The following is a 15018-nucleotide window of genomic DNA, read 5'->3' on the forward strand; positions in this document are numbered from 1 at the left end:
AGAGGGGGTGGATTGCAAATATCTCACAGCTTTAGTTTTATAAAGACAGCAGACCTTGAGGGGGCGTTATGTCCTCAATACCGAACAACCCCCCCCACCCTTCTGCTCTCTCTGCATTAATCGATTTAAACTGCGAAGTGAGTATTTACACTGTGTGTATTTGCACTTCCTCAGAGTTGTCTGTAGCGGCACCTACGCACTACGTGACTTTCAAAGTCATCACATTGCTGTACTGATCGCATTACACCACAGCCTGTCTTCTAACAGGGTATCTTGACTTGTTGTGGTTTGCACATTACACAAGTGATCTACGACAGCCGGGGTCCCACATTACAAGACCTTTCACTGTGAGAAATCCTTGACAAGTCTGCCTGGTCTCCAAGTTATGTTTAGTCAACAAAATATGAGGAGTAAGAACATGGATGTGACAGACGTTCTTTCTTTTTTTTTCTTTTTCTTCAAAAATTTAAGTCAGCATCAATCTAGTGATCATAATTGTTTGTGCGCTGATTGAAAGCGAAAAACCAAGGAAGGAAAATAATAAGCAGTCTGTTCTGCAAAGAGAGGAATTCAAGTAATCATTTTTCAATTAACTCAGGTAGCGTCCTGTTTGTGTTTTGGCTCGACATGGACATGTTTGTGCTCTGTTTTTGTTTCAAATACTTAAAAAGCTTGTGTGCATGCAAATTTATTTAGACATGAACTATGTTCTCATAGCCATGCTTGCTGATGTTCTGTTGGAGGCGTGTTACGCTCTCGTTGGCTTAAGGTCATTGCTGCTCTCATTGCCAATCACATTTTGCTTCATACTACATGATTTGGACTTGCACACCAATCCAGATATTTAATGTGCTAGATATCTCTTTAGCATCGCGCATCTTCCAGATTGTGGCTTTTAAAATTCACACAAAGCTCACAGGAGCAAGCAGAGATTTACCTCTGATCCGGGGCATTTGTTGGCAATCTCCAAAATCACTTTGAGAGTGCAAAATCAGGGCGAGAACCGGTTGGTGTAACTCGCTATGATTAGATTTTCTGGGAAGTTTTGAAACATCAAAACGAGGAGAATCTCAGGACTCAGATAGGGACTTATAAAGAAATAATTAGGAAGTAAGGGGTCATATTGACTTAATTCTGGTGACTTAAATGAATCCCCACAAACAGAAGTGCGTAGAAAAACAGGAATAAGTATTTTTTGACTCTTCTTATGCAGTCATTAGAGCAGTAGATGTTTGTCAAACCTGCATCAATATTAATAGTTCAACGTACTTATTCCCTCTCTTGCAGTGAGTTAGATAACAAGATTGTTACAAGTCTCGTGTCTGTACAGAGAGATAGGTAATGAATCCCCATTTTAATTAGTGTGATTTAGAAATGTTGGTAGGTGGATTTTATTACATTTGGAAAGCCCCAAGCTAGCAGTTTCCCTGTATTTCCAGTTTTCATGCTCAGCTAAGCAAACCCTCTGCTGGCTGTAGCTTCACATGTCTCGTACAGACATGAGAGTGGTGTTAAGCTTCTAGAAATGTCAAACTACTTCATTTTTAATGCAGGTTTTACTTCATCTGCTTCTCATCTGCATAAGGGTGGACAAAACCATAAATATTCCTCATTGTCCACTTACTTCTGTTTGTGGGGTCAAAACAAGTAAACAGATTAAATTTAGACCCTTCAGTCGTGAAGATAAAGTCAATATGACCAATAGTGCCCTGGCGGAAAAGTGGCTCTGAGGTTGTTGCCTCTGACTGTTGACCTTCAGCAGAATTGCAGGCAGAGAGGGTCGTTTGTCAACTATGTTCCGGTCTCTCTGCTGTGAGAAACAGAGTGAGTAATCAACACCAAAGCTCATCCAGCTTTCCGTTGGCTGGAGATGAAACAAACTTCTGGAACACGCTGCAGTGTGCCAGCATGCAATCTTCCGATTTTGACAGACCACTGGTTCTGGAGTGCCACATGATGGACTTCTTTCCTTTTGAAAACCAACAGCAGCCATTTTGGTGCCACCAAGGACCAAAATGGGAAAATTGATGACTTCTGAAGGATGAACAACCGGTCAGAGTTCATACCTGCTCAATTAAGCGGCGCAGAGATAACGTCGGACTCCTGTTCTTCAGGACAAAAGACTGTGATTCTCGTTACAACCATTCTCGTTTATCAGATAAACCAGATGTAATAAAACATTTCAGTGTGGCACAGCAATAAAACAACAGGGAAATAATCCTAAATAAGCAGAAGATTGCACAGCATTAAGAAGAGGGAGAAGGTGAGAACAAGTTAATGAAACTGCCTATGATGATAAGGATTATTTCCAGAATTGATTAGAAGATTAAATCATTTGGATCAGTAGATAATAATGATTGTTCTTATGAATAATATACTGTATAATCCCTCAAAACACACACACACACACACACACACACACACACACATTCACAAACACACACACACACACACACACACACACACACATACATTCACAAAGGCATGCCATCAAACATCCCTGAATACACTTGTGTCAGATCATTAATTCATCTCTTTACACACACACACACACACACACACACACACACACACACACACACACACACACACACACACACACACACACACACACACACACACACACACACACACACACACACTCACAATCTCTCTCTCTCTATGCAGCTGTTTTGCAGGCTTGTGAGCGAGTGTCTGTTGATATAATGTGCGCAGTCAGTCGCCTCCCAGTGCTGGCAGATGTGGCTGTAAGCTGCAGCTGCCAGAGCACCACCACCAGCAGCAGCATCAGCACCACCACCAGCAGCAGCATTATCACCAGCAGCATCACCCGCACTGCTGGGAGGCCTGGTGGCTTGCAACTCGCGGGGAAGCAGGAGCTCACAGGGTTCTCATGATTGATCACTCCCATGCTGCCAGCTGGAATCCCTCTCTCATCTTCTCCTTTCATCATCATCATCTTGTTGCTGAGAAATTCTCACACTCAAAATAATAAGGTACACATTTCACCTCACACTTCACAGGCTTTAATGTGATGAAGCTCGTTTACATACACACGACTCTTAGCCTCCGAGCAGCCACACTGATTTCCCTGTTTTACATAATTCTGATAAGCTACGATATAATAATGCCCCAACTTGTCAGCTACATACAGGAACCCTGTGGCTGCTAGTTATGCAACCACATACGGTACAGTATCTCATGCATGGCTCCCTAGTACATATATCCGTAATGTTACATAGGTTTCCAGCTTTGAGAGGGAGGAATGAAGCTGTAAGCCGGCAGTCAGGAATATCTTTGTGCAACATGCGACCTCCTCCCCCTCCTCTTTTAGCTCCTTCACTTTAAATTAGAGTCATATCACAGGCATGGACGCTCCCTCCCTCAACCCCCATCCTCTACTGTCTCATCTCCACCTTCATAATCCACCTCTTCTCTTCTTCTACCCTCTTTGTGTCTGTCATTATCTCCCCGCCAGACTTTCTCAGGCATCATTATTCCACCTGTAGGTATGTGAGGATCTCTCTCTCCCCCTCTTCTGGTTTTTCTTCTTCATCTTCTTCTCTTGTGTCCTACATACAATGGACCCCTGCGGCGGGCATCGTTCACCTTTAAATAACAAGCTGCTGGCTGACAGGCAGATGGGATGGTACAGTGCCGCACGCTGTAGCTACTCATTAGAGCTTGACAGTCAAAACATCAGTTTTAGCTAACCACAGTGACAGTGAGCACTTGTCAATTAGAGCCAAGTTATTTTAAGGCAGTCAGGGATGAGTAAACTTCAACGTTTGTGTGACTAACAGTGTGTGTTGGAAGGTGTGAAAGAAGGAAGTGAAGGAGCAGGTAAAAACACCAAAAAAAGACACCACATGTTGCACCTGTCTGCTGTGAGATGACGATGCGGCATAAATGTGGCCGTCTTATCTAAGCAGCATTTGCTTTAATTCTCTCATGCAGAATCAACAAGAAAAAACATAAATGAACCAAACAGACAAGTAAAGAAAGGATATAATAAAAAGCGATAGTGGGTGAGGGAGAAGGAAAGGATTTCTTTTTTTTTTTTATAGATGATTAACAAAAAGATGCAAAACAAACCTCACAAAATTAACATCTGCAACCTTGGCAGCAGATTCAACCTGTCTTCATTTCAGGATAAAACAATAAAAATGTTGACTTACCTCACTGATAGCGCAAGTGTGAAACTCCTCATAAAAAAAGAGGGGATTCCAGCGCGGAGAGGAGAGCAGGACTAACTAACAGGTGGTGAAGAGAGGAGCAGAAACTAGAGAGGGAAAGAGGAGGGGGGAGACAAAGAGAGAGAGTGAGCTCTACGTGTATCATTAGAAATTAAATGCATGAATAGTTCAAGTTGATATAAAACGAGGAACAGAGGGGGTGTGGACAGCAGCATGGAGGAGGAAGAGGAGGGGGATGGAGGGAGTCAAGAGGAAGAGAGAGAGAAGGAGAGAGAGAGAGAGAGGCAGTGGGGAGCTATTACTTGACATTCTGTTGTGCATGTGACTGTTTCGCCTAACTCCCTCCTGCATCCCCCCCACTATCATCCTACACACACACACACCACACCCACACACACACACACACACACACACACACACACACACACACACACACACACACTCATACACACACTTGTTTTTGCCACATAGGAGGACATCACATTGACTTGCATTCATTCCTTGAAGACTTAAACTAACCTAAAGGATAAGGCTGTGATGCTACATTTTTCTTAATCTTTCCTGAATAAAATCCATATTTACAACAACAGCAGTACCTAATTAGGTTATTTGAATGGTGGAACAATGAGGCTAGCAGTGGTAACCATCTTATATTAAATGCGTGAACACTCCTAAGGAGATTTTCATGTTCTAATCATTCTGCCAGTTCTGTGTGAATGCAGAATTAAACCTGTATATTGTCATAAAACAGACAAAAAAAACCCCGTAAATTTCCCCAATATTAAAGTTCAGTTGTGAGATAGATGTATTACTTGGTAAATAGCAGCCAGTTGTGACAACCAAGCTGACAGCTTTGGTGCCATTGTGTATTGAGACCTGAGCCTGCGCTCGACGCCTGCAAAAAAGGCTGAGTGGAGGAAAAACGTCAAGAAATAGTTCCATCCTGGTTCAGGGAATTAAGTCCTTATTGGATCAACCTGTACGCGTTGCACATTTATGTCCAATGACAAAGTCCAGGAAGTAGAATCCCCGCTGTAGGTAGCGATGCAAACAGTACAGTTAGGGGAGGTGGTTGTAGTATGTCAGATATCCATGCAGAAGATCAGAGTTAGCGTTTCCCACCTGCAGATAGTGTTTACCTTTTTATTAACCACAATTTTACTCCACCTTTGAAAGTGTTTTAGTTGTCCAACGTTCACCAACGTACACCATAGCTTAATTGCCATAACAGTGATTTCCCCCCCCCCTAACCTTATCAATACAGCAATTGCCATGCAAAGATTTTGTTGAAAACATGAAAATATTGGTATTGATTAACATCCAGCAGCTATCCAATATTGACGTTCTTGTCTGGCAGTTTGGCAGTCAGCAGCTGTTCAGCCATTTTTACATTTGTCTTGTATAGACTTAGAAAAACAATTTTGGACAGAGTTAGACTTCCAGTCTTTATGCTAAGCAAATCATCTGCTGAAACCGCACATAATGTGAATGATAGTGAAGTACACACACAGACAGCATCTCTCATTAAATGCAGGCTTTGTATTCTTTTTAAGCGGGAAAAGAGACATCTAATTAAATCTCTCCATCTTTCTGTCCAGGTTAATTCCAAACTAATACACTGAATCTAAATCTGTAAGCCTTTCTCTCTCAAACACACACATATACTTTTCAGTCTCAGTTCCTACGTATAATTAAGCTAATGGTTCTTGAGTCAGTGACAGACAAGGGGAAACATGCTATTTCCCCCTTGCGTCTATTGAAGGGATACAATTGGTGCTCTCTCTGTGCCTCTGTCTCTTTTTATCTGACTTGTCCTCTCTTTCAGTTTCAAGTCCACACTCTCTGAAACTCTCTCCGTCTATCTAAAAGAGGAGCCAAGAAGCTGTCACGCAGCACAGGCTGTTGAATAGACTAACGGCTGCTTTTTTGTGTTCTCTTCAAAAATTGCTTGATGTCTTTGTTCAGTGGTGTTCTTCCCGTCTCTCTCTTATCTCATGCCCCCTCTCCAGTTCCCTTCCCTCTCTCTCTTTTTCTGTCTCTCTTACACACACACACACACACACACACACACACACACACACACACACACACACACACACACACACACACACACACACACACACACACACACACACTCCCTCATGTATGTTCTGGTCCCATTAAATTGATGCCATGCATGAATGCATTAACATGGCAATATAATGCACACGCCTCCAGAGAGGCATGACTTCCAATCCTCCATGCTAACAACTAATGCCACACATGTTTTCACAATCACACGCACACACACGCACACACACAACACTGCAATGTAGAGCCACCCCTCTGCCTACTCTGTCACTCTGCAAATATACATTATATAAAACCCTTATATCACCTTTTTGGGCTTTATTTCATTCCCCTCCCTCCTTCACTCCTCGTCATATCTCTACTCTCCTGCCTCCTGTTTATGAGGACTGAAAATCTCCTCACTTCAAATGCATAGTCGTTACGTGCTCTCTCCACACCAATTATGTCGCTGATGGGTGTTAGTGCTTCAGTGAAAAACAGCTGACCACAACAGAGTCCACAATGGCTCTGACAAGAACAAATGACATCAGTGAACCAGTCGGCCCTCGTTACACACAGATGACAAACACGGACAGGAATGGTATCTCTTACCAATAACAAAATAAGAGTCACAACTAGACAATGTATGCATTCTGTTTAAACAAATGCAATGTTATAATTTTTTTCATTCATGAGTATAGCCAACTGCATACAGATTTGTTACTTGTGTTTCTTTTACTATTTGTTCCATATATGTTGGTTGACGACCAGACATAAAGTAAGTAGATTTCATTTTTATTGTCTTTATTCTTAAATAAATCGGACATTATCAATATTTATCGATATTTCTTGACATTAATCAATATTTTTGTAATTGTGCCAGCGTTACTCAACAGGCTAATTTTCAACTGCATGCCTTTGACCAAGAGCTCTTGAACCAATGAACAGGTTCAGAAATGCAAACATACAGTAAAGTCCTGCATGCAATCATGTTCAAGATGGTGCACAAAGCGCACATTGAAAACATTGATGTAATAATTATAATAACAATACTTTTTGGTGTAGCGATGCAAAGCTGTGTGAAACATCAGAACATACATGAGCAGCACTGTTTTTATCCTTATTTTGCACAAATTTGCTGGCACACAAAGCCAAAACACAACTTCATTATTTAGTCAAAACATTGTTGAAACAAGAATCAAACCTTTTGGTGAAGATCAATGTGCAGTGGCTGCTAGCTAGTGAGATAGCTTTAGCTGAAGCTAGTCACTTCACTTGTCTGTTTCCAGGGAATGATACATCTATTTTGTAGCTGCAACATTTTAGTAATCTTACCACATAAATAAGGGAGAAGCTTAAACTAATCTCAATGGAGAAAAGGTAATACATATGGTAGATTAAAGCTAACAAATTTAGCATAGCAGAATGCTAAATTTCTCTTAACCCTCAGACTCTCAGAGAAATCATGTGATATCAAGTGGTTCATATTAAGTGTATTTAGTTAAAGATTAATTTATCAAACAAGGTCATCAATTAATATGGAGTAGAAAGCTGAAGAAAAAACATACAACACAAACATTTTTATATTTGTAGAAAGCTGCATTTTTCATGTGCCTTTTAGATTCACCAAAATATAGTGCAGAATGATAGTTTTTTATAGTTTTGTCACATTTATTAATAGCCCGCAAAAACGGCATAAAATTAACACCAAGGCCTATCAGCTTTTTTTTCCCTCAACTGTTTCCACTGCACTCAGCATCCAGAGCAGCATTTAGCAGAAAGACGTAATCAAAGAAGAATGTTCAAGAGATACAATTATACACACAATACGTACAATAAATAAGCCAGACAAAGCAGACCGCCCAGCAACAGGCACAGGACATGGGACAGTTGGCAAAATAAAAATGATTAATAGCAAATATATTTTGTGCATTAGGAGTTTCAGTCGGCAGCATAGGTTTATGTCTATGTCTGCTACAAACACATAATACAAATGTAATTAAGAATACACTTACACAAAAGCTGTCATACCCATGTAAGACAAAATACAAAAACATGTTCAATACAGACCAACATATTGACAACATACAGTATGTGTTTCCTATAGACTTTTATAGGGAGCAAATTGGCAGCTCTGCTAATAATTCAGTAATGGAAAACATTGGCGAGCAGAATAAAAGAAACAATCTGAGAACTCCAAGGTCCTCTTTTCTCTGACTCTCAGCCAAGTGACTACAAGGTCATCCTTTACCCATTGGAAAGAAAGACTCAAGCTTCTCACAACACTCGACACTGCTCCTTCAGGATCGTCACTCACTGGGTTGAGCTACCCTGATGTATTGCATGAGTCACTGGTCCGTAAACCTGTGAAATGGAAATGCTAGCACTGTGCCTTTATATTAGAAATTAAAAGAGCCTGATAGCAACATTGTTTAAAGAAATACAAGAGCTGTTGTGATGCCAGGGGAGTGACAGACAGGAGACAAAGAATACAATTGTGGAAGAGTGTCTGTAAAAAGGAGGCAATATACAGTATTCATATTTATTTTATATCTTTGCAGAGCCCAAACCGCAAAAGGGATTCATAAGCCTAACAAGTGTGGATTGCGGACATTTGCAGACAAAAAATAAATAATAATAATAATGCAGGAGAATGTCAGCAGTATCCTGTCTTGATTCAGGTGATTAAAACCTTTTAAGCAAGCACTATACACAATTTCTACCACTTTCCTGACCACCTAAGAAACTGACTGCAGGGTTTGTTCTTTTCTTCTAATGACTGGATAATCCATACATATCCAGAGGAAGCACATGCTCGAGGCAAAAAAATATACACGCTTTTATTATATTACTTCATAAGTCCAGTCAAGAGAGTGTGAAACAATAAATGGAAACAGCACAAAGTTTTAGCCTCAAGCGTGTTCTTTTTTGAACTAAGCAAGCTGTATAATATTACTGTATATAGGATCTACCTTTACTCACTGCAAATGTTCCTGGCTGCTGTCCCAGTTACCTTTTATATTTTTCAGACTCATCCCCTTTGGAGCTTTACATCTAGAGACAAGAGAGTCTCTGACTACAGCAGATATTATTAGTCCACTCATGCAGGTGTAAATTAGTCGGATGAAAGGAAACATAAAACATATCTTAAAGCTGTTTCATTTAAGCTGAGTTCTTCCTCGAGGACAACATTTTGCGGATGATGAACAGACAGACACTGAAAAGATGTTTGACGTGGACTCATTCAGCGAGCGGCCTTGGTTGCCATATAGAGACGAGCCGCTGGAACAGTCATAGAGGGAAGAGGACAAGTTTACATGAGTGCATGACCGACTGTGACGTGTGCAGATGGGTGTGCAACAGCTTATGTACCCTGCAGCAGCATGTTTGAGTGTCTGCGTACATAAAAACATTTGCTCATGATAAAGTGGTGTGTGTGTGTGAGAGAGAGATAGAGAGAGAGAAGTAAGTTCAACAGCTTCATCTGCATGTTGATATAATCATGTACCTGAAACTGTACGCGGAAAGAGCTGAGTCATCCACGTACAGTAACCTTATGTGCAAGAAAATTACTTACTCAATATCATGGACATGCTGTGACACTTAACATGAATTTTGTGGAAAATGCAGGAATACCTTCACCGGTTGTTTCAGTGCTCTAATTTTCTTATTGAATTAACGGAGAAATCTACTGAGTAGAAGCTATGGAAGATTACTGCCCAGACTTAGCGCACAGTAATAGGTTCTTACCTTTCACAAAAGACTCCAAACGTTGCTTAGTTGGTCTCTTAGAAATATTTTGTTATCTATCAGCATAACACACTACTTGGAAACCAGATTTTGGAAATGTCACCAGTGATTATTATTGATTTAGCTGCTTTTGTCATGTATAAGAAGAAGTTTATCTTGAAAGGAGATTAATCCTGGCCCGCCTAATGACGCAAATTCATTAGTTGTTACTTGTTTTTAGAGTGATTACATTTTGAATCCTGAGAAAAATACACATTTGGCCAAAATGTTGATATTGTATAGATGTATTGATTATGTTTTTTGTCTCTTTCAAGGGGACACTGAGGAATTGCAAGAGTTTCTCACCCCATTAAATAGTTTCAACAGCAATCAGATTTTACACGGAGTAATAAGGTTAACTTTCTAGACGTTAATAAATAGAAATGTTCTGTACTGGAAATGTCACCAGAAAATGCAGATATTGGATCAGTTTTTTTCTACTGATATCAGTGGTTCCCAACCAAAGGGGCAACAAGAGAAGCCTTAGGAGGTCCTTACACTGTTTGTGTAAAGAAATGTAAACTATAATCATTTAATTTCCAACTTTTTATAAAAGAAGAAACACCTATTTTTTAAAACGGTGTTAAAGCTTCAGGCCTCTTGGTGGGCGTTTCCCTCTGTTGACTGGCATTGTAAGGAGAGGCGCTGTCAACTTCTCTCCTGCTTTACCGACAGGAGAACACCATACTGTCGCCCTGCAGCATATGAACGTTGATAGGTGTTTTTTTCACATAGTGTAAGCTATAAAGTGTTTAAATTGCCTTTCTCATTGCTTTAGTCAACATTTCGAAGGACCCATTCGGAGAGTGGAGGTTAGTTAGCTTAGCTTGCTAACGTGAGTACGATGTTAATTTTTTGCAACAAAAAGAAAATCTCTTTACCAATTAATTTTCTTGTAAATTATTTAAAAAATACAAAATTTAAACAATGTGAGGAGGAAATAACACTTTGGTTGAGCTGCTCACAACTCAAAGTGCTTATATTAAGCCTGTGAGAAGGGGTCACATGGAGGAGTTTTTTTTTTTAATGGACACAGGCCAGTGATTTATATAAAAGTTTATGCTTGCAAAAGTTGAATTCAGGTAACCTTTAACCATTGTTTAATTGTTTGTTGGGACTTTTTAACTTTACTGGAGTGATGGGGTGCGAAAGCAGTTCATTAATAAGAATGTAACATGGGAATAATATAATGCATCCATCCATCCATCCATCTTCCATAACCGCTTATCCAGTTAAGGGTCGCGGGGTGCAATCACCTCATAAATTGGTACAACACATCTAAAAATACTAAATATAATATTTTTTATTTATGCTGATTTCATTTTTTATTATTATTTTTTAATCACAGATGGCCTCAGGCTGCAGTTGTGAAGGTGTCAGTAACATGCTCTGTTTAAATCGAATTAAGTCCCAGCTGGTGGGTATTATAAAATACTAAAGCAATCATATTTCCAGCATTCTTATATAGTACTTGCAGTTCAGTCATAATATTCATATACATCTTTCAACCTGCATAATTTAAATCTCACACAGCTTTGCATACATTTACTCACAAAACGCAAGCTGACAATGTTTTGTCAGCGATGTCTAAATCTAGGCTAACTTGTAAAGTGCTGCAATGTTCCCTTAAAATGGGAGCATGGCATCGACTTGCTTTCTTTTTTTTCTCTCAAAATTGCATACATACAGCCCCAGGTGTTGTGCAGCCAGCCACATTCAAAACTGGATTCTATTAAAGTACATTGATATGCAAAAAGACTTGAAAGTGCTTTTGAAAATGAAGATTCTCTTTTAGTCTGATGTTGGTTTGCGGTCTTCATAAAGTCTTTGTACATTACTAGTGCTTTGCTAGATAAGAAGAATTACTATTTTATTGAATATTTTATACAAAAGGTGTCCTTCTGCCAGAAAGCCTCTTAAACTTAGGCTGGCTGTATTTGAAGCTTTACCATTTCACAGGAAACTGAAAAGTGAATGTTTATTCAAACTTCAAACTGTTTTATGAAATTTTCAGCAGGGTTAAAAAATAGGTCCCAGCTGACAACTTTAAGCTATCTACCAACTATGGTGATTGAATATGATTTGGCCACTTGTTTTTATGTGAAGATTCAAAACTATGAATTCCCGATTTTGTATGTAAAGTGAAGTAACAAATGACTCAGAGAATGTGAACAGATTGTTGTTTGAAGCGCTAATCAGAAAATGAATTTCATACGGAAATATCAGACACATGCAAATTTTAAATGGTGACAGACAGTTGCAGAATGACATGGATGAAACAAGGCCCTAATTGTGTAAAACCTAATTAATAAACAATAACAAAATGTTATATTTACAGTGCCGTGTTTTCCTAATCATTTGGCTGCTTTATTACATGACTTAACCGCAGGGCTGTAATCACCAAGCCTGTTGAAGTGTTAGAAAGTGCAGTGTTTATTAATTATGATTTTGAGCAGAAGAAAGAAACCAGAAGGAGAGGTGACAGAAAGAAAATAAAACAGCTTAGAAGAAGAAGGAAAAACTGAGAGGGAAGAGGGTTCGAAGGGGTAGGAAGAAGAGATGAGCTGTCGGATTAATGTTTCCAAAGCCGAGAGCCGTCGTGATCATTTCAGAGAATTCAATAGTTTTTTTATCACCTGAAATCTCTGAAAGAATGGGTGTATGAATAAAAGAGGCCTTCACCAGAAAACAGTCAAATAATCAAATCATCTAGCGATTGCGTCACAGAAGAGACTGAAGTTATTCCTGCTCTGTTGAGATATTGATTTTAAATATCAGGGACACCTCCTTCACTCTCATAACGCTTCAGAAAACCCTCCGGGATTCAAGATTTATTGGAAAAAAATATCAGAGAGCTTGTCTTTGTTGAGGAGAGACACGTCTTTAGTGGACTGTAAAGCATTTTGCTTCATGATGACAGTGTATACAGTCGTATACAAAATGTATTCTTTGCAAACAACATTCAAAACCCTCCATTCGCCCATTACTTTACAAATTACCCAATCGCATTCCTCGCCATTTACACCCAATCCTAATGTATAATTAACCAAATGTTAAACAACAAGTTTTGAATTTAAGGGTGGGAAAAAAATTAATGAGAAGAGAATAACATAAAAAAAATTAAAAAAAACATTCTCTAGTCCAGCAGTTCCAGTCTGAGGAGTATTGGCTCTTCAAAAACAACTGAATTAAGTCTGTCAGATGATTACACAGTCAGAGCATTAACTTCAAGAATGGCCTTTAATTATCCAGTAGTGCACTTGTGCTTTCATAGCAAAGCTCACAGGACAAATGTCTCAGCCAGACTGACATAAAGAGCTTTGCTCTAATGAAATTAAGATTTTTGTCAGGATTAGAGGAGAGTCGAAGGATCTGAAAACAAATGTTCTTTGCTGGTTAGGTGACTGATAGGAGATTGTGGGATTAGTTTAACATTTTGGGAAATATGCTTATTTGCTTTCTGCCAGAGAGCAAATAGCATTGATACCACTCTCACATCCGTCTGTTAAACATAAAGCTACAGCAGTTTGTTTGTTAGCTTTGTTAGCTCCAAACTCCACCCAGCAGCAACTCTGAAGCTCATTAATTAACATGCTATTTTCTTGTTTGTTTAATCCGTACAGAACAATTCAGTGTAAAAATGATTGTTTTACAAAAGTGACCAATAACTTCCTCGGAGCCAGGAAATAGTCCAGCATTTAACACCCCACAGAGAGACAAAACTAAACCAGAACTTCTGGGGTTTTCTGTTTTCAGAAGATGTTTAATTAATTTTTCTTTTTTTAAAGCAGCATTTAATGAATAGCATTTCCCATACACCCAAGACCATTATGACTGAAATGTCACAGCTCGACAGAAGTCTGTGGGTTAGTGATTTCAGACATGTTTTTTAATAACACAGAGCTAAAAAGTGAGCTAAAAAAAAGCTAAAAAGTTGAAATTGGATTTTGTTAGGGTTGGCTAGATGCCTCCACCTATTTCCAGTCTTTATGCAAAGCTAAGCTAACTCTGGTCTCCGGGAAGTAACTTCATATTTAACCGACAGATATGAGAGTGCTATCATTCTTCTCCTGTAACTCTTCTGAAAAGAAACTGAATGTGTATTTACCAAAATGTTGACTGTCGGTGAAATCAATCTGCAACCCCAGCAGCAGTGAAATTGAATATCTCACATAACACTCACGTCAGCCATTACAGATTCGTGTTCATATGCACACACACACATTACTCACTCAAGTTCCCTCTGCCTCCACACACGCACGTATACACACGTTGGCACCCCCATAAACAGTGTTAAATCTCCACCATGTACAGCCCCAATTGTAATCTGCCAGCCAGTTGCTAGGCAACGCTGGAACTTGTAATAGCACTCGGGTATCAAGGCGGATGGGGTGGGGTGAGGGTGTGGATGGGGGAGCCGGGTGAGGAGGTTGAGTTATTTTTTTATTTTTTTTAAGAGGTAGCCTTTTGGGGAAGAATGTCGACGGTCGACCACCCAACCATCTATTAAACTATCATGTGACTCAACACTAATGCAATTTACAACAAGAGCAGTTCTACAAGAGGGGTTACAATGTTAGATTAGGGGCAGAACAGCAGGGACTAATGACCAAATATCTCTTTAATTAATTTTTCAGTAAGGTCTGATAGAAGTAAGGATGGGAGAAGGGATGGGTGTAAAGATTCAATATTTTTAACCAAACTAAGGCTGTTACTAACAAGAAACGTATTTTCATGTTTTATATATTTTTCTTCCCTGAAACATAGCAACCAGACAGCATCAATATCAAAACCGCAGTGCACATAGGACTAACAACTAAATACAATGAAACAGTAATGGCAGCACAGTTCCTGTGCCTGTTATTAATGAATCCTAGTTGTATTTTTCTTATATCAATTACTATGCATTTATAGATTTATTTATTATTTTCTTCATTAATTAATTGATCGTTTGTTCTATGAAAGCTAGAAAATCAAACTAATG

This window comes from Anoplopoma fimbria, chromosome 5, assembly GCF_027596085.1.
Source record: "Anoplopoma fimbria isolate UVic2021 breed Golden Eagle Sablefish chromosome 5, Afim_UVic_2022, whole genome shotgun sequence".
Lineage (NCBI taxonomy): Eukaryota > Metazoa > Chordata > Actinopteri > Perciformes > Anoplopomatidae > Anoplopoma > Anoplopoma fimbria.